This window comes from Lissotriton vulgaris, chromosome 3_1 (assembly GCF_964263255.1).
Source record: "Lissotriton vulgaris chromosome 3_1, aLisVul1.2, whole genome shotgun sequence".
In the NCBI taxonomy this organism is placed as follows: Eukaryota; Metazoa; Chordata; class Amphibia; order Caudata; family Salamandridae; genus Lissotriton; species Lissotriton vulgaris.
Genome location: NC_141689.1, coordinates 1,703,649,945 through 1,703,676,401, shown reverse-complemented (window position 1 = coordinate 1,703,676,401; position 26,457 = coordinate 1,703,649,945).

Genomic DNA, 26,457 nt, shown 5'->3' with positions numbered 1-26,457 from the left:
TTTAGTGCGGACAGATACGTTAGGATTCCAGATGTATCTGTCATTACTTGCGTCATGGAGTACTGCCCAGTGAATACAGAGCATCGATGGTATCGTAAGGAGGGCATAGTGAAAAGTGTTGCAACGCTGTCGAGTCACAGTGCTGAAACTCCTTTCATGACTGTGGCCCAGGAATGAGCACTATCTTATTGATGGTGCGTATTCCAGCCCTGTAGTTTTGTCGCAGGGCAGCGCAGCAAAATTGCTTGCAGCGTTGTCCAGCATCAAAACCTGCTGTAATGAGCCCCAAAGTGTTATCTCCATTTTTAAGACCAGCTATTTTCTGGTCTTAAAAAACTGCCTCTAACTGCAGTTAGAGGACGTTTTTTGGGTCCTCCTGCCTTCAAGAATTATCTTGTAAATATCGCAAAATGGGGTTTGCGGACAATTTTGCACGGGATCGCCTCCCTTGCATGTCATTATCGCTAACAGAAGTGGCGATCTTTTCTATCAACGCTTTTGCCGCAAAACTGCTGCTAACAGAGGTTTGCGACAGCTTGTACACGTGGCGATACAAATATTGCTGCCAAACCGTCGGAAAAGTGCCTCTAAGGCAACGTTAACTCCTTGTACATATCACCTAGATGTCTGTCACATAATATTGTTCACAGTAAATCTGAAGACTTTAGATAGTGGAAAAGCTGTCATTTACACTGAACCAAAGGAAACCGTGAACATGGCCTAAGAGTAAGCAGTAGGCAGCATCGCAAAGTAAAACCTGGGATAACCAACAAACCAAATAATATAAAAGTATCCAAAGAACTAAGAGAGACCTTAACAGCTGTGTTCGTCTACGTTTACCTGGCTGCATCGACACTGACACTTCTGCAACAAGTCCAGATCTTCTCTGAATTCCAATGAAGCCGAGTCCAAACCCAAAGCAGCAGATGATATTATTTTAAATATTTGACAAAAAAGGTATAAACCAGCTACTGGTAGCTCTCTGACTATCTATAAGCATCTCTATTGGGTGCAGGCCAGCCTAGTAAATTAGACACTTTGACTTGGTTCAATAAATATATGTTCACCAAAAGATGAAAACGTGTGGATTTGGAAAACTTATTTTCTGATGTTTGGAGAAAACTGGCGGAATTTTCAAAATAGATTTAAAACGGAGTGCCTGATTCACAGAACTAACTTAAGGCAAAATCCTAAACTTACTACTTTTGGTATTCACAGAAGTTAGGATTTTGTCTTAAGTTTGTCTTAAGACAGACTTAAGACAGACTTAAGTTAGGATTTTGTCTTTAGTCTGTTCTAAGTCTGTCTTAAGACAAACTTAAGACAAAATCCTAACTTCTGTGAATACCAAAAGTAGTAAGTTTAGGATTTTGTCTTAAGTTAGTTCTGTGAATCAGGCCCTGAGATTTTACTGAGACACATGGGGCATTGGGGGAGTCTTTTTACTTTGCTCCAGGGGCATTGCAGCTATGGAATGTTAATCATTAAGCACAAATAGCCTTTCCTCATTGACAAAGCATATTTTTTTATTACTGTTTGCAACCATACTTGTTGAACTGCAAATGGTGGCCACAAATGTAATCTTGTCTAGTGTTGTCACTGTTACAACACTAATGATATCAGTAGCTCAAAATAATTTCAATTGATCATAAGTAGTTTTCATTACAGAAAAGGAGAACCTTTTTGTAATCAGATTACATATATATTGAAATGTACATCAAGATAAACGGATGATGCATGAATTGTTGGAGGAAATGTCATTTTAAAACCCTGAGGGGCATATTAGCAAGAACCTCGTTAAAATTATTGCTGTCTTAGCGGCAGAAAACGGCGATAATGGGCTTGCTAATATGCGTTATAGAACTCCAAAAGAAGCCCAGATTAGATGTGCAGGACATCTAACCTGGGCTTCATTTGGAATTCTATAACGCATATTAGCAAGCCCATTATCACCGTTTTAGCTGCAGTTTCCTGCCGCTAATACGGCCATAATTTTAACGAGGTTCTTGCTAATATGCCCCTAAATGAATGATGAATGGGCTTGTGGGTGAACCACAAGAAAACATAAAAAGTGATTCCAACTCCATTTTCACACCCTGTCTGCCTTTGGGTTCAGAAGTTGGAAGCCCCTAATTCTACAGGGGCTTAGAAGTTTGTTGAGCTCCAGACATATTTCAGTCCAATCTTAAGAAGGTCATGAATGTTGTGAGAGTTATTTTCAGAAGATGAAATTTGCCTCCATTGTTAATTGTCATGGATTGACCACGAATTAAGCACATTGTGATAGGCTGTAGCCGGCACAGGTTGGACATGGTCATTATTGGGTCACAGTAGGGGTGTGTCCAACTCAAGGATGGCTGGCGGTTGTCTGACAGAAAATGAAGGAAACAAATATTATATGGACAGAATATTGTGTCATAAATATCGAGAGAACATGAATACACCTAATAGATATTTGTAGTGATTTCTGATGAAAAAAAAACCAACATAACATTTTCTGTAAGCTGTGTCTTTGTTTTCAATTCCTTTGGTATTCCAGAAAATATGAATTTCAAATGTTTTATTTTGCTTTCTGAGCCTTCACACTTTTCTCCTACAGTTGTTATTTCAGTTTTGGGTGAGGTAACACTTGTCAGTGTAGTGGATGTATTGATGCTTGAGTGTGCTTGTTAGCTGTTTTTGGTGTGTTGTATAATATGAGCCTTTTATGTCATCGCTGTGTGAAACATGGTGGATTAGTTGATCAATTCTTTAAGTATACTACATTATTCTATATCTAAGCTTAGCATCCAAATCTAGAGTAATATCGGAGTTTTTAGGGCAGTGGAGGAACTGAAAGTATAAATGCACAGAGTAACAAACAATGCATCAAATATACATTGTCTTGTGTACGTAAAAATCTATATAGCCATCAGTCCGTACAGGAAAAGCAGCAAGTTTAAGGCAGATCCGCTTACATTTAAAATGAGGATCATAAACCCGGTGCACGAAGAATCAATGTGCAGTAAAGTGAAGTAAAGCAAAATTTAATTAATGGCCATGTCTCCTCGCCATTAAGAATTGGGATGAAGGGTAGACAGCTGTCTACTGGTGTCTCCAGGGATCCTGGAATGGGGGTTAACTCCAGCAAACAAAACATGGGATTGCAGAATTCACTATATTCTGGTGGGGTGTCATTATCATCTTGATCATTAGCATGAAGAGGTGTATATTATGCCATCCATTGCCAAGTACTATGAACGGACACCAGACTCTGGCAAAGGATTCTAGCATATCGTAAGCCATTCATCCCAATCTACTCTAAGGAGGACAAGTAACCATTCATCACAGGTTGGGGGTGAAGGGTTGCTGTCAATGGTGAAGGATTCTGTTGTACCCTGCACATAGAGACACTGGAAACCATTTTGTATATTTCATGACTTCTTTATTGGTTCCATTTCAGGGTAGTATCAATCATACTTCAGCCAGCTCTTGTCAGGTACTAGCCATGTACCAGCTCCTACATCTCCTACACCAGCCCCACCAGGAGCAGCCTGCCTAGCTCCAACTGTCACCACTCATCCACACAGGCACCCAGGCATTCCACGCATCACAGTCACACCAACATTCCGTTACCATCTCTCACTCTGGCTGAGCAGCTAGGAGGACCTAGGCTGATTACATATAAATGTAAAACTTATCCTTTTCTTTAAAATAGAAACAAAATTTACAAATCTAAGGGAGAAAAACTATACACAAGAAAGTGGTAAGGTTCATAACTCAGGGATGCAACTAAAAGCAAAACATCACACAAGAGTGAACAATACAAGACAAGAAAAGATTAGCAAAATACGACATATATAATGTGCACGAATATCCTCCGTCCTCCCTCATGAAAATTAATAAGACATTACAAAACGTGAAATAATTATTAAGTCACAAACAATGTTAAAATGCAGAGAAGTCAACTTAATAGCATCTTTTCCCAAGTAGAAATTGCCAAGCAATAATGAATACCAAGCAATAGTAAATACCGAGCAAGAAACAAAAACATTGAAAATAATGTAAAGGGAGGACACACCCCATGACTAACACCTGAGGCCAGAAACAGACGACAAGGGTGAACCAACACCAAAAATACATGTGTACCAAAATATGGACCACATAGATGGTACACACAGTGAGGCGCAGGGTGACCTACACACAACAACATCTGAAGCGTGGGGCGACTTACTCAGGACAACACATGATGCGCAAGGTGGCTTACACACAACATTGAAACATGTGATGCGCGGGGCGACTTACACACATACAAACAGACAAGACGTGCAGCGCAAGGCGACTTACCAACACATAAGACCACAGAAAAGAGAAGACTTGCAGCTCGAGATGACAAACACAACAAAGAGAAAAATGGGACTATGACCCGTGAACACACACCCAATGAAGGGATGTACCCTAGTACATGAAAGTGGGAATGACACCCACAGGTATAAGGAAGATCATCCATATACCAACCCCCATGTAGGGATCATTAACTGGGACTCAAACCCAACCCTATCCCTGACGAAAAGGGATAAAACTGTGAGAGGACTATTGCCTTAGCCCCAAACCCATCCCTCCTTTAAGGGAACACTGTGATGACCACCCACTAGAACAAATGGACGGCCCATCCTATGAGCGAAAAAATGTGACATCACAAAATAAGAAACATTTGATAATACTAATACAATTCCATATACTGTAGAACACTAGAGACCTGTGCCCCACGCCAGTGAGCGACCTCTCACCCGATAATTGTAGGACTGAACCACCCTTGCGTAAGGGTACCTATGAATGCAACTAAACAAAACCCTTGTTGCATTAAAAATGACTTGCTGAAACAGCATAAATGTTCAAATAAGACAGGCAAAGACATTTCCATTGACTTCTGTTAATAACCACACTATAACTAATATTTGAAGAAACAAGACCTCCAGTGAGCGATGTCTCACATGAATTAAGTACAGTCATTGAGCTCTTGAAAGATAGGCATTTACATTTCTGGCTGTGCTCTGCAGTGACCAACAGCTGCTTCTATTTGATCATGTAAGGCCAAAAACACTCTTACCAGAATGCCCAAATTTAAAAGTCATATCCAAAGATGTTAAGACAGTAGCTAAAGTAGTATTGCTGCAAATAGCCCACATCAGGTTCCTTTTTGTTATGAACGCGGTAATGGACCACAAGACACTCCATGTGAAAGAAATTAACTTGAAGAGTGGAACCATGTGCTTGGAAAAACAAATTAACAAAAATACCTTATTTTGAGAACTTCTCCAACTGCATGTTAAAACTTGTATAGTGTGCTTAAGCCGACTGTGAGCCCTGTAGGTGAGTTTGAAGCAAATGAAGAGTCAAATCGTAGGACATCTCTTCGTGCCGCACTTGCCACTTTTACAGAAGCAATGAAAGCGTGGTTGGCATAATGCAGTCAGGACACTACTTGACTCCAATGTTTCTATGGAAGGTAGACTGCAGTCACCAAACACAAAATGGCAGCACGCTGGATTACGCAAGCGGTGTGGCTCACAGTGCGTCTCTGCAGGAAAGTGTCAGACAACAGATTGGCAGCAGGTCAGAAGGAGGATCGTCATAGAGGTTACCAAAACTTCCCAGCGTAACTCCATACATGAGGTGGGAAGCATGCTCGCTATGCCAAATTCAAACTGCAACTTAGCAGTTTAACGGGCGTTATATTAAAATACACGAATAGGTAAAACAAGCCATAGACAAGAAAGACTTCACCAAATCTGGCCCCTGTAGTTAGAATACACGCTCATGAAGGCAACATCAACCGTTGGATGCCAGATTGCCTTAGCAGATAATTACAAACGCAAACACAGCGTTTTCATAGCATCGGGTTGTATACCTTCGAGTGCACAACTGTTCAAGTCCATAACAGCTTACTGTATAGCAGGCACAAAAATGCCCACATCACAAAAGTCCCACCTGTGTAAACTTGATAGATCCCTGAAGCCTTCAAAAACTGAGAAGCGCTTTCAATATGTAATCCTACAGCTGCCGGGCACAGTCACAAATCAAAAGGGGTGTCAAAAAAAACTTCTACAGAGCCATGGAGATCCAGTGTGGCCCTTGTACATACTCATGTTGATCAAGCAACAAACATGCTACAGATGACAGATAAGCACTTTAAAATTCTCCATCCGTGCAGCAACTGCATGCATTTTGTTGTGACTTCTTGAAAACACGTAAAAAGTATCCCAAAAGCTTTCTTTACCTTGAAGTCACTGGGTCTTTGTAGAAAGATGTGGCTGGAACGCCAAATCTGACTGTAGTATAACTACTACTCCAACTCTCCAAAACTTTGCAAAGGACGCTGTGGCTGGAACACCAGATGAGGCTGTAGTGACTACTCCTCCAACTCACTGAACCTTTTCCATAGTAGAATTTCCAGGCTGTAGTGTCAGTTGGCAAGGACACTGGTGGGTGGGGTCATCCTTTGACATGGCCACTGGTGGGGCTGGCTTGCCTCGAACTCCATGCTGCTTCATGTACTTGCTTTATTTTCTTGTAGTTGTGCTGGTTACTGGAATCCCATAGTAGTAGTCTATGGGTTTCTGTACTGTTCTTAAGTTTGCTTGGGTCCAGGTCCGCTCGGCGCCAAAATAAATGTTGTACCCTGCACATATAGACACTGGAAACCATGTTGTATATTTCATGTCTTCTTTATTGGTTCCACTTCAGGGTAGTATCAATCATAGTTCAGCCAGCTCTTGTCAGGTACTAGCTATGTACCAGCTCCTACATCTCCTACACCAGCCCCACCTGGAGCAGCCTGCCTAGCTGCTCAGCCCATCTCCACTGTCACCACTCATCCACACAGGCACCCAGGCATTCAATTCATCACAGTCACACCAACATTCCGTTACCATCTCTCACTCTGGCTGAGCAGCTAGGAGGACCTAGGCTGATTACATGTAAATGTAAAACTTCGGATATAACAGATTCATACTTTGGCCACTGCTATCGAAGTTACCAACCACCATTGTGTGTGGGTCAGAAGGTCCAGTATATGAGTGATTTCATGAAAGATAGCTAACTGAGGTGAATGTGAAAACAATAATGAGCTTTGACGGTGAAAGTGCATTCAAACATGTCAAGTAACTGGTTAGGGCCAAGCAGGACCAGAGGATATGGGATAGAGTACTGTTAATCTCACCACATTTCCAACAACGTTTGTGGGGCAGGAGTTTGTCCCTCTTTAATTTCCAGGAGGACCAGTATCAATCATTAAGAATAAGAATTTTACACTGGACTCCCTGAGAAAATGGAATGGCATGGCAGGCAAAAAAAGCGAAGGAATTAACCCTGATCTGTGACTGGAGGTTGATTTTTGATTAATTCAGCATTCTGACCATCATCTGTTCTTTTTGTATTTCCCTGAGAATCCTGAGAGTAAGTCCAGTGTCCGGTCCTCAAAACACTGTCTAAGGTGGGTCTGCCGCTGAAGCCCAGCTGTATTCAGATAAGGGCCTAGATAGGTAAGTGTTTCGTATAATCAAGAAACTACTCCTCGGAATTGGCCCAATGTTTGGAGATAATGAAGAGCAGGAGAAGGTGGGATATCTTCAGGCAGTGCCCCCAATACAGGCTGCAAGCAGTGAGTTAATTGGTGACAGTGCCTCTGATCTCTGCTCTGAAGACCAAACTTGAGCTCTAAAGCTTAGAATGTCTTTAGATTCCCTTCAGTGTACAATTGATCTACTTGCTTCAGCTCTTTGTCATCCCAGGTCATCCAATAAATCAGGTTTCCCCCTACACTCAAGACCACATTGAGCTGGGGAGGGTCCTTATGATGCAGTAATGGTGGTAGGCACATCAGTTTATATGTCTCATTCCAGGCAGTGGCAGAGGCATAGAGGATTGGATTTGTGGTTATAACAGAGTAATTGGTAGAGAAGTACACTGGGAGGGACAAATTTGGGCAGCCCAATATGTGACATTCAAAGTGCACCCAGAGTGAAGCCTCCCATACACAGCATGAGGTGAGTTGCAACACAGAATTGCTAGGTTATACAGTTTAATGTGAGTAGCCAGAGACCCCCTGCTGCAGTACTGATTTTGGTTTAGGCCCACTCTATACATTGGACATAAATTCTGCCGCAATATTGGCTATGAGCTGTTGTGGGATCTCGAGTGGTAACATGCCGAATATGTAGTTGTACCTGAGGATGACTGACGTGTTCATCCTCTAAACTTTCACCCAAATGGATAGATTTAGGTGAGTTCACTTCAGAAATTCCAATTTGCTCTAGGCTATCCGGGAAGACGGTTATCTTCAGCCATACTACAAGCCACTAATTTACCACAAATACCAGGTGTTGAAGTCCCTCCAGCATCCACTTACGTTGTAGCCCTGTATACTGGCTATAGTGAATGTGGACATTGGGATTGCATGCTACTGCTTCTGATGATCACCCTAAAACATTATTTAATTCTGTTATTAATTCCTTATTCCTTATTTAATTCTGAATGCCTATAGTTAATCTCCAAGATTGTTGTAACAAATTAGCCATGGTTGGGCAAATTTCCTCGCTTTTTTGGAAGCCAGCACCAGAAAATTATTTAACAAGTCTATTAGTATTTTATGTATTTGCCACATAAGCACTGGGCAATGCATAATATTTTTCAGATCCTCAATCACTTATTGTGAGGAACCAACACATCAGCTTCCTTTCACACTGTTAGAGGAATCTACTATCCCAGTGGAATGTGTTTCTTGTCACCAACATTCTGCTTGCACAACTGTGTCTGCCTTGCACAAAAGTATTTTGCTAGGCTCCTATCAGTTATCGGGGTGTGAAGGCCTCATGGCTCCCAGGTCATGGCAGCATCATTGCCTCCCGTTGAGTAATCATGTGGGACCTGTCATGAATGGGCTTTGAGTGGGTTGATCCATTTGATGTAGTTCATGGAGATAGTGTAAATATGAAGAGCTGCACTAAAAAGATGGGATTTAAAAGGAAAAGCAAACAAAGAAAGCTAGCAGGGATAGCAGAGAGAACAGAAGTCAGGAGAAGATGTACAGTTGTGGTGTTGAGGGCCAATGGCAGGGTTAATGTGTTTGGGTCATCAATAGTAGAAGATGGTAGGAAGCTTGGATGCTATTGGCAATTTAAGAATATCTATCATCAGTTATTTATATTTACTATTATTAGCAGTTTGGTTATATCTAATCAACCTCCTCCCACAACAGAATAGGGTATTGTTCCATTATTATATTCCAAACGTATTTTAAGATCTTTATGTGGCAATGTATAAGAGTTATTCTGAACCATGTTCTCTTGCTGTCTGGTATTGAATTGTTTTGCTAGGAAAACAATCCACAAACATCATTATTACTGCTCCCAAATCTATCAGTTTATCCTTACAACATTCACATTTCAAAACTCACAACTTTATTTGAGTTGAAGATGTTTTTGTTCAATACATATCAGTGCTCTCCTTATGCTCTCTGGAACTTAAACATCTTAGGATGATAGAAGGTACACTTATGACAATCGAATAGTAACATTGAATAGGTAATTTCTCATCAATAAAGCTCAATTGCCATGACCACACTTCTTATTGGTCAGTCAATTTTAAAACATCTTAAATCATCTGCTCTTTTAGAACATGTATGTATAGAATGTGGTAGACATAAGAGTGAGTTGGTACAGAGTTTTATTATTTTTAATATTTTCTACAAAAGCCTTCCAGGACATGCATTATGCTGTGGTGTCTTAAAAAAATATTTTGTGTTAAATTGTTATTTAACTCTAGATGTATATTCTCAATGGAAGGCTACCATAAAAAACTTTCTTTTCCCAAATCCTTGTAACAGTCTACTATATGTCACCCATTTTTAGAGTAAGTCAAATTTATGTTTCACCAATGGACAAGTGCATTTTCAGTTTTTAGTTTGTATATTGAGGACAGATTCTTCATTGTAATAAGTCAGAGTTAACAATATTTAAATATAGTGAGTAAGAGCCATTACGGTAAGTTAGAGCTCGTCGAGTTGAAAGTCTGCCATGATTTGGTTATTAGGAGAATTGTTTGAGCCTTATCTTGCATCTCCATCAGAATCACTTGACTTTATGATCTTCTCCCATCAACTGTCACACTGGTGAGGCAACCATCAATAAATTAATCAATCAAGTGTCTTGTAGAGTGTGACTACTCACCCATAAGGGTTTCAAGGTGCTAGGGGGTTGACAGTTGATCCGTCTAAGGCACAGTGGTTCAGTCAAAGATCCAGATTGTGAGGTCCTTCCTGAATTGAGGCAGTGATGGTGATAGCCTGAGGTGGTGATGCAGGGTGTACCTGGTCTTTTCCTGTGAGGTAGGAGAAGGATCTTCCTCCAGCCATGGTCTTGGGGATACGTGGGATGGTGGCCAGGGCCAGTTGGTGGGTGCGTGGAATGTGAGGCGTTGGTTGAGGTACACAGGTCTAACATTGTGTAGAGCTTTTTAGGTGTGAGGAGCTTGAAGGTGATTATTTTGTTGACTGGGAGCCAGTGGAAGTCCTTCAAGTGGCTAGTGATATGGCTGCAGCAGAGGACATTGAGGAAGGGTCTGGTGTAGGCGTTCTGAATATTCTGCAGTATCTTGAGGAGTTTCTGGGGGATGTCGGCCTAGAGTGCGTTGCCACAGTTTAGTCTGCTGCTGATGAGGGCGCAGGTGACCGTCTTTCTGAGCTCGGTGGGGATCCACTTGAAGATTTTTTGGAGCAAGCATAGCGTGTGGAAGCAGCGTAGGACAGCGTTGATCTGGCTGTTCATGGTGAGCGAGGAGTACAGGATGATGCTGAGGTTTCATGCATGATCTGTGGGTGTGGGCGGGTTCTAAGTGCTGCAGGCCACCAGGAGTCATACCAAGCACACAGGCTGGAGCCCAGGATGAGGACTTCGACCTTCTCTGAGTTGAGCTGAAGGCAGCTGTCCTCCATCCAGGTATTGACAGCCTTCATCCCATTGTGGAAGTTGTTCTTGGTGACTGTGTGTTTGTTGGTGAGGTAGAGAATCAGCTGGGTTTCGTCAGAGTAGGAGACAATGTTGAGTCTGTGGTTCCTGACGATGGAAGCGAGCGGGCCCTGTATACTTTGAAGAGATTGGTGCTTAGGAAGGAGCCCTGAGGCACTCCACAGCTGAACTCCGTGGGTTCAGAGTAGAACATAGGAAGTCTGACTCTCTGTGTTCGGCCAGTTAGGAAGGAGCGGATCTATTCCAGGGCTGTGTCAGGGATGCCGGCGTCGTGGAATCTTGTGCATAGAGTGTGGTGTGAGACAGTATCGAAGGTGGCCGAGAGGTCCAGAAGTTTTGCCTCAGTCGGGGAGGGTGTGGACAAAGTCGGTGGGGGTGAGGAGGGCGGGCGCGATGTTGTGGTTGCTTCAGAAAAGATTGGGAGAGATCCAGGATTTCTTTCACTTTGATGACCTCAGAAAATTCGGCGTTGCTGGCCTTCTTGATGATCTTGGCTGGGAAGGGGAGCAGAGAGATGGGTCTGAAGTTCTTGAGGTCAGTCGGGTCGGCAGACAGTTTACTCAGCAAGAAGTTGATCTCTTCTAGGTTCCAGTCTTCCAGGAAGGTGGCGGACTTGATGGTGCAGCTGTGTTCGGGTACGATGGAGGTGCCGGCTCTGTTGAATATGCGGTGCGTGTAGGAGAGTAGGATCTGCTTCCTATGGTTACCCCCACTTTTTGCTGTGTTTCAATGGTTTTTCGATTTTAATCTGGCTGTGGCCCTGCTAATCAGGACCTCAGCCTAGCTGTTCTCTCTCTAAATTGATTGCATGTACTTTAGGTACATACCAAATTGGTTACTGGCTCACCCTTATGAGTCCCTAGTATAAGGTACATTAGGTACCAAGGACATAGGTACCCCAGAGGCCTACCAGAGGCTGAAGCATGTATTATGCCACCCCTTGGAAGCCTTCCAAAATGGCACCATAGGTCTGCACTTGCAGCCTGGGTAAGGTGGTGTAAGCACCTCTTACTGGGATATAGTATACCTATATCTACCATTTAAAACAGACACATATTAATCTATAAGTCACTCCTATGGCAGGCCTTGACAATCCTGAAGGCAGAGTGCTTGGTTTTGTGTGAGAGGGTGCCCTAGCATGAGCTGAGCCCCTCTGCAGCTTTCAGAATCCCTCCTTATAACTGTTCTGTGATATGGCCATACCATATGCTCTTAAGTGCATTATAATCCTCGCGGTTAATGATAACTTTGATTTGGCTTTATCAAAACATGTCGTGTTTGGTGTCAAACACTTTGGAATACTACCCCCCCCCCCACCAGTTCTGGTGGCGGGGGAAGCATTCCACCCTTCTAGAGGGAGAAGACATGTACATACTGGTATACCCGGTAAATGTTTAAAAGAGCCTCAGCATCACAAAATGGATGCTGCAGCCACAGACACGAGTCTGACCTCTTGCTGTTGGACAACACTTCGGCAGGGGAGGACTGGACAACAGGTTTCCTGTCCAGGAAGGTGCCAGCACCTCCCCAGACAGGCTTTAGTGTGTTGGGGCAGAGTGGGTTGCATTCAGGGAATGCTATTCAGACACTGCCTGGGGTACACAAGGTGCTCCATGCATTTCCCAGTTCAAACCGGTTGCTGGGACACTCAGCCCCAGCTCTGGCACAAAACTGGACAAAGGGGAAGGGGTGTAACCACCATCACCCCAGGTCCTCCCATAGGTGGGACCCTAGAGTTAGTCCAACCCCTAAACTTAGTATAAGTATAGGAACCCAGTCACTAGGACTGTAGATTACCCTGGATAAAACTTTGAAGAAGAAATATTGGAGATTCGACATTCCATATCGACTGGAAGATGGAATAAATCTCCCTTGGGGTCAAGGAGTGACTCCCCTGTTCAAACAGGCACCAAAGAAGCATCTTGCCGGTCTGCATTTTTTAGGCTCCTGCTGGATCCTGAAGAATCTGTGATACAGGACATAGACTTCCAGACATCTCCAAGGTTGACACGAGTCCCCAGCAAAGCTGAGACGTCTAGCTATCACGAGAGACGTGGGTCCGAAACTCTTGGACATCCTGCAAGTTTGCAAGTGCACCTACTTCCTGAAGTTTCCCAAAGTTGTGCATTGGGCTATTTATTGCCCTTACCCTGAGCACCTCTTGCACTGAAGCTGAGAGGCCTACACTTCATGAGTGTTCTGGGCCCGCTTTCTTCACTGCAGCTCCAGGCTCCTTCACGATCTCTAGTCCATTAGCTAGCGGAGCCCCACAAAGGACAATCTTTAGTCTCTTGGGCTTTCCTGGTTGCTCCAGACAAGCCCCGATTCCCCTCCAAAGGGTGAGTTACTCAGACCTTGCTGGTCTGCACCAAAGCCAATCTTGTCATCTTCTGTGGGTTTATATTGCCAAGGTTTGTTTGTTTAAACTGGTGCAAGGTGCCCACTAGAATAGTGGACATCATATGCCAGGTCAAGTTCTCACATTGGTGTGCAGCGTGTGGGATTCCAGCTTGCAATGGTTAGCCAGATAATCTTGAGAATATCATTTGAAAAACCACTAAAGGTACCAATGGTACATATAATACAAGCCTAGAATACAGTAAGTTATATTGAACTTAGAGCTGTGTGTGTTAAGGGCTTAGCACACCCTTGCCACAGCTCAAGAGAGGTTTAGTAGGAAACCAACTAGGGTAGGTAATGCATACACCACACCTCACTAGTTATTTCTTCAGGGGCAGGACCTAGTGTGTCCTTGCCAGATGTCAGTAAATTACAGACATCCAAACATGACACATTCCCTTTCTCAGAGTTCAGGGCTCAGTGTACTATGAGGTAACTGGCGACTGGCAAATGTGCCAACACCAAACGCCTCAGAGAGGTATTGCTGTTAGATGACCTGAAGAAGGCTTCAGAGCCTGTAAGGTTAGACAGTGGGTTGGGAGCAGCAGATGAGGAAGACCCCAGTGGTCCAATCCCACAGGATTCAGACTCTGATGCTGACCAGGAAGTTGACAATGACCTGGAGAACCCAGCTCCTACTGGAGATGAGGAAGGCTCAAGGGGCCCTCTCTTTGTCCCCCCAGGAAGACTTGGTGTGCCCAGAAGATCAAGATCACCTTCAGTGGAATCTAATCATTCTGGCACATCTATAGGGTCATCTGCCTCTTCATATAGGAGGGCTACCTCCCAGGAGAAGAGGGAGTATCAGGTGAGAATGGAAGAAGCTCAGCTGGGAATAGGGAGACAAAGATTAGCCTTAGAAAATGAAACCCTAGCTCTTGAAAGAGCAAGATCAAAGCTGGAGCTAGAGCCCCATGGTGGCACCAACTTCCCTAGTGGTAGGGATAGGTCTTATGACCACAGAACTTAAACAAGATTATCCCTCCCAATCAGACTGGGGATAACATCCAAAAATGGATTACTGCCCTGGAGGGGGCCTGCAAAGTACAGAAGGTACCCCAGGAACAGTGTGCAGCAATCCTGTGGCTCTCCTTCGCAGACAAAGGTAGAGATAAGCTCCTCACTGTAAGAGAAGAGGATGCTGATCAATACAAGGTCCCGAAGAGTGCTATGATAGATGGGGTTGGCTTAACAACTGAACAGTACAGAATACAGTTCAGAGACACCCAGAAGGCACAGACTCAGGACTGGGTTGACTTTGTTGATTGTGCTACTAAGGCTCTGGAGGGCCGGTTGCTGGGCAGTAAAGTGTGTGACTATACAGGATTATATAATCTGATCATGAGAGAACAAATTCTTAATAACTGTCAGAACCATCTGTTGAATCAGCACCTGGTTGACTCTGATCTGACCTCTCCTGAAGAATTTGGGAAAGAAGGCAGACAAATGGGTCAGAATCAGGGTGAAGCAGAAGGTACCGAACCAAAACCATAAGAAGCAAGATCAAAAGGGTGAGGAGAAAGGTAAAGACCAGAAGTCTTCACAAGGTCCCTAAAAAGCTTCTAATGGTGGGGGTCCCCAATCCAAAAAGAAAGAAGGCCCAAAGAAACCATGGTGCAAAGTTTGTAAAAATAATAGTCACTGGACTAGTGATTGCGCCAAAAAGAAGACAGCTCCAGCCACCATTGCTCCTAAGGCAACTGTTCCCCCTAGTTCAGCTACAAGTGGTGGTTCCCAGCAACAGGGTGTAGTAGGGTTGACCCTGGGATCTGAGATGGACTCTGGCCTAGTCTGAGTACCAACTCAAGCTGTTTTGATCTGTGGTGGAGGCATGGATATGACCTCCTCTGTGAGTCCCAGTAATCTGGGCAAGTGCAGACAAACACCTTAAAATTAATGAGAAAAGGGCTGAGGCCTACAGGGACACAGGGGCAAATGTCACAATGGTGACACCAGACTTTGTGAACCCTGGGCAAGTCATACTTGGTGAGATTTACCAAGTGATTAATGCCAGGAGCGTCAGGACTACCCATGCCATGGCAGTTGTTAATTACTCCTAGGGAGGGGTAACTGACCTTAAGAAGGTTGTGATAAGTGAAGACCTCCCTGTAGAATGCTTGCTTGGCAATGATTTGGAAACTTCAGCCTGGTCTGAAGTGGAGTTGAGGACCCATGCAGCAATGCTTGGAATTCGTGCACATGTGTCTGCTCTGACAAGGTCACAGGTCAGAAAGTCTAACACTGGAATGGCACTGGATTCTGGAATAATGGACCAGTTGCCTACCAAGAAAAGGAGCAGTAGGGTTAAGGCAGAACCTTCCCGCCTGACTCAGAGTGAGGATCAGCCTTCTGAGGATGCTGATTGTGAGCCTGAAGAAGGAACTGTCCCAAAGGGGCTTGAGCCTGATCAGGTTGAGTTCTTAGGGACAGGGGGCCCTTCCAGGGCGGATCTGAGTCAGGCGCAGTTGAACTGCCCTTATCTTGAACCCAGACAGCAAGCTGCTGCTGAGGCTGCTGGGAATGCTAGTGGCACCCATACAATTTACTGGGATGGTGGACTCCTGTATTCAGAGAGTAGAGACCCAAAGCCTGGTGCAGCCAGGAGGTTGGTCATACCTTTGGCATTCAGGGACTACCTATTGACACTAGCCCATGATATTCCCTTATCAGGTCACCTGGGCCAGAACAAGACTTTGGAAAGATTGTTCCTCACTTTCACTGGCACCACATGTCTGAAGACACTAAAGAGTTTTGTTGCTCCTGTGTAACCTGCCAAGCCAGTTTTAAAGCAGGTGGCACTATAAAGGCCCCCTTATACCACTACCTGTGCTGAGGGGTTCCCTTTGAACGTGTAGGGATTGACATTGTTGGACCAATGGATCTCCAAACTGCATCTGGGCACAGGTGTATCCTAGTGGTAGTGAATCATGCCACTAAGTACCCAGAGGCAATCCTCCTTAGAACCAGTACAGCACCTGATGTGGCAAGAGTCCTTGTGGGAGTTTTGTCAAGAGTGGGTTTCCCTAAGGAGGTAGTATCTGACAGAGATGCAAATTTTATGTCTAGCTACTTGACTGCAATGTGGAAAGAGTATGAAGTGAACTACAAGCCCACCGCAGCCTATCATCCACAATGCAATGGTTTAGTTAAAAGGTTCAACAAAACCTTAAAGGGTATGATTAAGGGTCTCTCAGAAAAGCTCAGGTGGAGATGGGACATCCTGATACCCTGCCTTTTGTTTGCATACAGGGAGGTCCCACAGAAGGGGGTTGGCTACTGCCCATTTGAACCTCTGTTTGGGCACCATGTCAGAGGACCACTTTGTCTGGTGAAGGAGGGATGGGAGTTATCTCTCAAACCCCATAAACAGGATATTGTGGACTATGTACTCGGTCTCCGCTCCCGGATGGCTGAGTACATGAAAAAGGCAACTAAAAAACTTGAGGCTAGCCAGGAATTACATAAAGCCTGGCATGACCAAAAGGCTGTACTGACTGTTTACCAGCCAGGACAGAAACTGTGGGTGTTGGATCCTGTGGCCCCAGCAGCTCTCCAAGACAATTGGACCCCACACTATTGTTGAACAGAAGGGAGAAGTCACCTATTTGGAAGATCTTGGAACTCCCAGGAGTTCCCACAGGGTGCTTCATATCAACAGATTGAAACCATACGTTGACAGGGCAGACATGGGCTTGCTCATGGCTACTGATGAAGGACAGGAAGAAGAGAGTGACCCTCTCCCACACCTGCTCTCCCAGAATCCTGATGATGGATCACTTGATGGAATAGCCTTGGCAGGCAGCCTCAATGATCATCAGAAAACTGATTGCAGACACAATCTATAGCAGTTCAGACATATGTTTATACTGACTCCAAGTCAGACTACCTGGTGCACTCATGAAGTGGACACTAGGGACAGTCTGCCTGTTACAAATAAGATTTACAGGCAACCTGTCCATGCCAGGGACTGTATCAGGACAGAAGTCCAGAAAATGTTGGATCTGGGAGTGATTGAAGCTTCAGATAGCCCTTGGGCTAGTCCAGTAGTCCTAGTCCCCAAACCTCACACCCAGGGTGGTAAGAGAGAGATGAGGTTTGTCTCAATGCAGGCACTAGGACTGATGTCGATCCAATTCCTAGAGCAGATGAGCTCACAGATAGGTTGGCATCTGCCAAATTTCTGAGCACATTTGATCTAACAGCTGGCTACTGGCCGATCAGGCTAGCTGATGATGCAAAGCCAAAAACAGCATTTACAGCCCCCAGTGGACATTATCAGTTTGTGGTAATGCCCTTTAGTCTTAAAAATGCACCTGCCACATTTCAAAGGTTTGTGAATACAGTCTTAACAGGCCTGGAAACTTATAGTTCAGCTTATCTAGATGATATTGTTGTCTTTAGCTCCACCTGGGAAAATATTTTTGAGGCCCTGCAGAAGGCAGGCCTAACTTTCAAGGCTACTAAGTGCCAGATAGGGCAGAGGTAGGTTGTGTACCTGTAGGTGAAAGCTAGGTTCAACCATTGCAGAGCAAAATTCAGACCATAATGGAATGGGTTGCTCCAACCACCCAGACTCAGGTCAGAGATTTCTTGGGCCTGACTGGGTACTATAGGAGATTTGTCAAGGGGTATGGTTCCATAGTGACACCCCTGAATGACTTAATTTCTAAAAGAATGCCTAAGAAAGTTCAGTGGACAGTCAGCTGTCAAAAGGCAATTGATGACCTGAAGCAGGCCATGTGCACTGCACCAATTCTGCAAAGTCCTTACTACTCCAAAGAATTCATTGTCCAAACAGATGCATCTGAGTTGGGGGTAGGGGCTGGGCTGTCACAATTGAATGATGAAGGTCAGGACCAGCCAGTAGCTTTTATAAGCACAAGGCTGACCCCTAGAAATAATTATTGGTCAGCTATCGAGAGGGAGGTATTTGCTGTGGTTTGGGCTCTGAAGAAGCTGAGGCCATACTTGTTTGGCACTCACTTCACAGTTCAGACAGACCATAAGCCCCTTTTATGGCTAAAACAGATGAAGGGTGAAAATCACAAACTGCTCAGGTCGTTCATTTTCCTACAGGGGATGGGCTATACAGTGGAACAAAGACATGAGAGTAACCATGCCAATGCAGATGGACTATCCAGATATTTCCACTTAGAACATGAAGACTCAAGTGGTCAAGGTTAGTTTAATATCTCTGCATTTTGGGGTGGGGGAGTGTAGGAGAGTAGGATCTGCTTCCTATGGTTACCCCCACTTTTTGCTGTGTTTCACTGGTTTTTCGACTTTAGTCTGGCGGTGGCCCTGCTAATCAGGACCACAGCCTGGTTGTTCTCTCTCTAAATTGATTGCATGTACTTTAGGTACATACCAGATTGGTTACTGGGTCACCCTTATGAGTCCCTAGTATATGGTACATTAGGTACCAATGGCATAGGTACCCAGAGGCCTACCAGGGGCTGGAGCATGATTTATGCCACCCCTGGGAAGCCTTTCAAAATGGCACCACAGGTCTGCACTTGCAGCCTGGGTAAGGTGGTGTAGCACCCCTTACTGGAATATAGTATACCTATATCCAGCATTTAAAACAGACACATATTAACCTATAAATCACTCCTATGGCAGGCCTTGACAATCCTGAAGGCAAAGTGTTAGGTTTTGTGTGAGAGGGTGCCCTAGCATGAGCTGAGCCCCTCTGCAGATTTCAGAATCCCTTCCTTATAACTGTTCTCTGGTATGGCCATACCATTATTATTATTATTTATTGCATTTGTGTGGCGCAACAGCTACCCTGAGGGTTTCCCGGCGCCCTGGATCTGTTTTACTGGTAAGAAAGCAGGGGATAATTATTGATTAAACAGCCATGATTTCGCTCCCTTGCGAAAGCGTAGATAACAAGGTTCTAGCCGTAGTTGGAGGGTAGTGAGTTCCATAGTGCCGGTGCTAAACATGAAAAAGAGAGACCTCCTAGTCGAGCCCTTTTTACCCTGGGCACAATGAATTTCGCTTGATTCTTTGAGCGTAAGTTACGTGTGGGTAGGTATTTCTGTACCATTTTGCATAGGTACTCCAGGGCTGCTCCTGAGCTGATCCTGTACATATAGCACAGTGCTTTGAACTTTACCCTGCTGGTTACTCTCAGCCAGTGTAGTTTTTTAAGATGTTCTGTCAGACTCGTGCGTCCTGGGAGATTAAGGAGCATTCTGGCCGCGGAGTTCTGGATTACTTGCAGTCCGAGTGCTATTCGTAACTCCTAGAAGTAGGACGTTACCCTAGTCTAATCTTGACGTAATTAATGCCTGTATCACCGTCCTCTGAGCCCCATCTGGTAGTTGCCACAATATTTTTCCCAACCATTTGAGGATGAGAAAGCATGTGGAGGCAGTTTTGGCTGTGTGTGTCCGCATGGACAGCTTATCATCAATTATTATCCCTAAGTTGCGTGCGGATTGAACCGCGGTCGGGGTCGCGCCCATTTCAGTAGGCCAGTGAGTTGGGCCCCAGAGATTCCTTTGGTTGCCAAAGTTTAGTAGTTCTGTTTTATCTCCGTTCAGCTTACATTTTTTAGAGTGGAGCCAATTGGCCATTCTGAGTAGTCCAGATCGAAGGGGAGACATATCAGATTTTTCTGTAGATGTAATGGAGAACACAAGTTGTGTGTCGTCCGCATATGAATAAATGGTGAGGTCCATCTCTTTGGCAATTTTAGCTAGGGGAGTGACATACACATTAAAAAGGAGGGGGCTCTGGAAAAGACCTGATATGTTCGATGCTGGAGAAATTGCTCCAACCATTTCAGTGCTTTCCCTCTGATTCAAATGTCTTCCAAGCGCTTGATAAGGGTTGTATGGCATATGGTGTCGAATGCGGCACTAAAATGTAAAAGGATGAGTGCCGCCGTGCCTCCAGTATCAAGTTCTTGGCGTATAACCTCAGTGACCCCAAGTAGGGTGGACTCCGTGGAGTGATCTTTTCTAAAACCTGATTGTGAATAGTGCAGAAGATTATTGTCTTTGACAAAGTCTGATAGCTGCTTATTAACATGTTTTTCTAGGATTTTAGACATGATCGGTAGCAAAGATACCGGGCGAAGTTGGAAAACACTTTGGGGTCACTGTTGGCCTTTTTTAGCAGGGGGACTACCATGGCGTGTTTCCAGTCATTAGGTAGTACAGCTTCCTTTAGGGAGGCATTTAATAATGCTCTAAGTACCTCCAGAATAGGAATGTCCAATTGTTTAAGGATAGGTAGAGGATCAAGGGGTGAACCTGATTTTATGCTACTCAAAGCAGTCCTAAAGGCAAGAGCGTCTATTGGTTGCCATGTTCTAATTTCCTGTTCCGGCTTGATGGGAGGGGCCAGTGTTCCACAGGTGGATGTTTAATGCCTCCAGATCTGAGAGAAAGTTAGCTATCATTGGGCAATTAGGGTCTTCTAAATGTAGGTTTAAATCGCCTAAGATGGTAAACATGGAGGCCTCCATTAAGAGAGGTGCTAAAAGATCAGGTAGCGTAGCCGCCCATTCCCCTGCCGCCACAGGGGGGCAATATATCAGGAGTCCTGTGAGTGTTAATTGAGGAGTTAGTGTGAGTTTAAAGAGTCCTGCTTCGCAGTTGCCTAGTTTCGCATCTGTCCATTTGCATTGAAATATGTTTTTAAAAATGACACAGATGCCTCCTCCTCCTTGGTTCTCCCGATCCTTTCTAACGATAGAGTAGTTGGGAGGGAGGGCTAGGGCTATGTCTGGTCTGGAACTATCTGTTAGCCAAATCTCCGTGAGAAATAGCGCATCTGGCTTCTGGTCAATTAAAAGATTAAAAATATCATTTTTATGTTTTGGGAGTGATCTACAATTGGTACTCAGGAAGGAGAATTGGGTGTCTTGCTTATTAAGCTGGTTTAGGTAAGGATACCTAAACCTTAAGTGCATTATACTCCTCGCGGTTAATTCTAACTTTGGTTTGGCTTTATCAAAACATGTCATGTTTGGTGCCAGTTTTGGCGGCGGGGATAGCATTCCACCCTTCTAGAGGATGAAGACATGCATACACTGGTATACCAGTAAATGTTTAAAAGAGCCTCAGCATTTAAAAATGGATGCTGCTGACACAGACACGAGTCTGACCTCCTGCTGCTGGATGAAACTCCAGGAGGGGACCTCTGGACAATAGGTTTCCTGTCCAGGAAGGTGCCAGCACCTCCCCAGACAGGCTTTAGTGTATTGGGGCAGGGTGGGTTGCATTCAGTGAATGCTTATCAGACACTGCCTGGGGCACACTTCCATGCATATCCCAGTTCAAACTGGTGCTGGGGCCCTCAGCCCCAGCTCTGACGTGAAACTGGACAAAGGGGAAGACGTGTAACCACCCCCCACCCCAGGTCCTCCCATAGGTGGGAACCTAGAGTTAGTCCAACCCCTAAACTTAGTATAAGTATAGGAAACCAGTCACTAGGGCTTTAGATTACCCTGGACGAAACTCTGAAGAAGACATTTTGGACCTTCGACATTCCATATCGACTGAAAGATGGAAGAAATCTCCCCTGGGGTCAGGAATGACTCCTCTGTTCAAACAGGCACCAAAGAAGCATCTTGCCGGTTTGAATTTTTGAGGCTCCCGCCAGATCCCGAAGAATCTGCTACACAGGATATGGACTTCCAGACATCTGCAAGGCTGACCCGAGTCCCAAGCAAAGCTGAGACCTGTATCTATCACGAGAGATGTGGGACTGGAACTTCTGAACATCCTGCAAGTTTGCAAGTGCACCTACTTCCCAAAGTTTCCCGAAGTTGAGCATTGGGCTATTTGTTGCCCTCACCCCGAGCACCTTTTGCACTGAAGCTGAGAGGCGTACACTCCACAAGTGTTCCATGGGCCCGCTTTCTTCACTGCAGCTTGAGGCGCCTTTGCAATCTCTAGTTGTTGTCGACACCTCCTGGACCTCATGGCTGAAGAGTCAAGCTTCACCTACTTCAGCTTAAAGCGCCCGACATCGAATGGCATCTTCTTGTCCCCATCCTGGTCACTGGTTAGTGACCCAGACTTTGTCCCCTCTGCTTTCAGGTTCTTCAGGTCTCTGATCCACACTTGGATCCATCCGGACACTTTTCCTCTGGTCGCCTACATCACTTCTTTGCAGCTCTCCATTGGAATCGACGATGAAAACCGACACGAAAAGACACCTATGCACCCGGATTCCCTGGGTGAGGTAACATGAGTACCTTGGTGCTCCTGTGGGTCTTGACTCTCGAAGTGTCTAGTTATAAAGGGGTTTCACCGCATTACAGTCCTAAGTGTCCTAAAACTTTAAAACTGTAACTTGATTTTCCTCCATAGAAGTCAATGGTGATTCGCAGGATGTATTTAGACACTGAACGCGTCCCCCGTGGGTGTCCTGCGTCCCTACCTTGGGTGGTTCCTGGTTGCCCCAGCGGTTCTACAGGCCCTAGGTCTAACGTCTATCCCTCATGTGGTTCTTATACCACTATTTTAGTATATGGTTTGTGAGGGCCCTAGTGCAAAACGTATATCGTGCTATTTACTGTGTACTATTTAAGTTCTTGTATTGTACTTTTGCCTCTAGCCTCATAAAGAGACTAGAGGGGTGTGTTTCAGAATAAATATATATATTGTATATATATATACCTGGTGTGGTGTACTTTCATTTGATCATTCAAGAGATTATAGACTGGTAAAACAAGCTGCTTTACATTCCTTCAAGACTTAGCCTAAAGGCTGCTTTCCACAGCTACCACTAGGATAGCTTTCTATAAGGTTGTCTTTAACCTACCATCAATGAAGGTTGTTTGGACTGGTGCAAGGTGCCCACTAGAATAGTGGACATCATATGCCAGGCCAATTTCTCACAGTGTGGGCAGGGGTCTGAGGGTGCTCCAGAGTGGATGCTCTTCATGATCTTGAGAGTGTCATCAGCGGTGAAGGGAGTCCAGCTGAGCAGGGTCTGCTGGGGTCCGGTGTCATTGGGTGCGGTGGTTGTCGGTGGAGTGAGAGGGTCTTAGGGCTTGAGACTGTCTAAGCTGTTGTAGATCTCCTTAATCTTGCGGTGGAAGAAAGTGAAGAAGTTGTTGAAGAGGGTTTGGAAGGGTGAGATGTCTGCTGTCTCTGTGCTTGGTTTTGCGAATTCTTTGACCACAGTGAATATTTCTTCGCTATTGAGTGCGTTGACATTGATCCATGCATGTAAGGTTGCTTTCTTTGTTGTTCTGATGAAGTGGTTTTGAAGGCTGAGTGGTATTTCAAGGCCTTGCTGCTCCTCCATCTCTTCCTGACCCGTCTACAGGTCTATCTGAACTCATGAATGGTGGAGGAGAACCAGGTGGCTTTCTTGGAATGTCGCTGGTATGGGGCTTTTTCGAGGATAGCCAGTGTGTTGGCTCAGTTGGGGATCCATTGGTGGACATTGCATGCAGAGGTATTAACGTTAGCAGATGTTGGTGGTGGGATTTTGCTGAGGGATGTGGTGCGCTGCTCTTCTGTAATCTTGATCCAACTTCTGTGAGGCATTGGGCATGGTGGTGTGCAGTGGGTTTGGTGAAGGAGAAGTGGACACAGCAGTGGTCTGTCTAAAGGAGCTCGGAGGTGTGGCTGAAGGTGAGGTTGTCGCTGGCAGAGAAGATGGGGTTGAGCATGTTTCCCGCTGAGTGGTTTGGAGAGATGACTAGTTTGAGTCTGATGGTGGTGAGGTTTCTCCAGCAGGGACAAGTTGCTCTTGTAGTTGGGGTTGTCCAGGTGAAAGTTGAGGTCACCGAGGAGAATGTAGCCTGTGGAGGCGAGAGCGTAGAGTGCAATGAAGTCGCTGAAAGGTGGACTTGGTCGTGTTTGGGTTCATCTGGTCCTGGAAGTGGAGGTGCTCCATGGTGGTCAAGTGGTCGTCCACTTGGATGGTGAGTCGGAGGGTGCTTTTATGTACAACGGTGAAGGTTCCATCCGGTTTGTTGATACTGTCCTTGTCAATGATCTTATAGCCATCCAGGTTAGCGGTGACAATGTGCGGGGTGGAGGTGGAGTTCATCCAGGTTTCCGTGAGGAAGGCGATGTCGGGGTGGATGGAGTCGAGTAGTTCCTTGATCTTCCCGGCGTCTTGTGGAGGGAGGACGTAACTGAGGCAGTTGGGTCCCGTCTTTGTTGATTGAGTGGTGGGTGTTGCAGGTGTGTGGTGGCAGGTTAAGGAGCAGCTGCAGTTCAGCAGAAGAAGGGCACTGAGTTTCATTCAGAAAACATAAGGTGGTGTGGATCCGGTGTTGCGTGCGTAGAGGGTGTAGGCGTCGTAGTGGTGGATGGTCCACAGATCAGGGATTGGTGCTGGGCGTGGTCCAGGCACAGACGGGAGCAGATGGGCTTGTCTTTGGTGCACTGCCACACAGCGGCTTCCATTAATTAGTGTGAGGGTGAGGGCTGGACAGCTGGGAGGCGTGTAAAGCGGGAACCAGGGAAAGCAGCACTGGAGGGGGCATAGCTGCAGAGGAGGAGCAGCGGCAGGTACACAGCGAGGAAAAGGTGCAAAAGGGAAAAGAGAAAAAAGTGGAAAGTGGAAAAGTGCAGAAGTGAAAGAAAGTGACAGAGCAGTAGAAAAATGCAGAAAGAAAGTGATAGAAGAGCAGAAAAATGCTGAAAGTGAAAGAAAGTCATGGAAAGACATGGCTTGGCAGTTTAGGCTGGACTGTTCCCATGAGGCACAGGGTCAAGGCTGATTTGCATATGGCCATGTCTGAACTGGGGTGGTGTGGAGTGCAAAAAAAACTATGGATTTAGGCCCAGATCTCTGTACTGGGGTGAATGTATGACATTGTTCTGCATTCTGTCCATCAACTGTTGTTTTTGCATTAGTTTTCAAATCATCATTAGGAGAACAGTTTTATGGGGAGGTTCAGTAAAAAAACATGAAAAGATAGACAGGAATGTCTTATATATTATCTACCACAAACAGAAAAAAAGTGTTTTTTTCTTTTAGAGCAGAGATTTAAGGGAGCCTCGACTTTTTAGTTTTGAAGTAATTCAGTGATGCTTAGGCTTCAGTAAAGAAATGTAGTACCAAATATAAAGCCTTAGGTCTTGTTATAAAATACTGTTGAAATTATGTTCACTTCTTAATAGTGTTCCCAACACTACATTAATTTAAGTAAAAGTGGCTTCGGCCTTTGTTCCATGAAGCAGGTATTAGAGACACTCAAATTGCTTTTTGCTTGAAAGAACAGATAATAGAGTGATTTTTGCAGTTGTAAAATATTTCAGAGAGTGTAATTATGATTAGAAATAATCATTTATTAAGATTTCTCTAACAGCTGGATGTTTTAATTCAGTTTTTCTCACACACTTTCAAAGAAAAATGATTGCATATGCCAAGCTTACTCTGGGAAACAGTAAACAATGAGCCATAAGTGCATTTCATATATATGTTTATCTGTAATAAACCCAGCAACTTTATGTAGTCAATATTAGTATTCTCCAAGACATTCACAGTTCTATTTGGTCTCCTTGATTCTTCACAATTTTAAGACTAGAATTAATTATTTGTCTTTGGGCGGTGGGAAACTGCTACCCAGCCTTCTACTGCTCTGACCTCTAAGATAGGGTGAAAGTTTGATTGTGTACAATGAGGCTATTTACGTTTTATGTATGACCACAGTAAATTGGCACAGGAAAGCATATCTGGCATAAAGAAATTAAGGTCCATATTCATAATTTTTTCATACAGCTCAACGCAGCAACCGTGGAGGCTCCTCTGCTAAGGCAGAAGAGTGTCGCCCCACTGCCATGAAGCAGAAAAAGAAGGAAAAAAATTAAATGATAACGTAATGTTATTATAATTTTATTCTATCCTCCTGCTGCGACAGCTTTGTGGGTGTGGCAAGGCGTGGCTGCAGAGCAGGAGAGCAATGGTAGAACCTTCCTAAGTGCGCAATGACTATTTGGCCAGCCCTCTCAGGCTGCCCAAAACAGCCATGCACATTTCCCTGTTCTCCATGTAGGCTGCATTACAGCCTGCATGGAGAACATGCCTAGGGCCCTAGTCCCTGACTGAGCGCCAAACCACA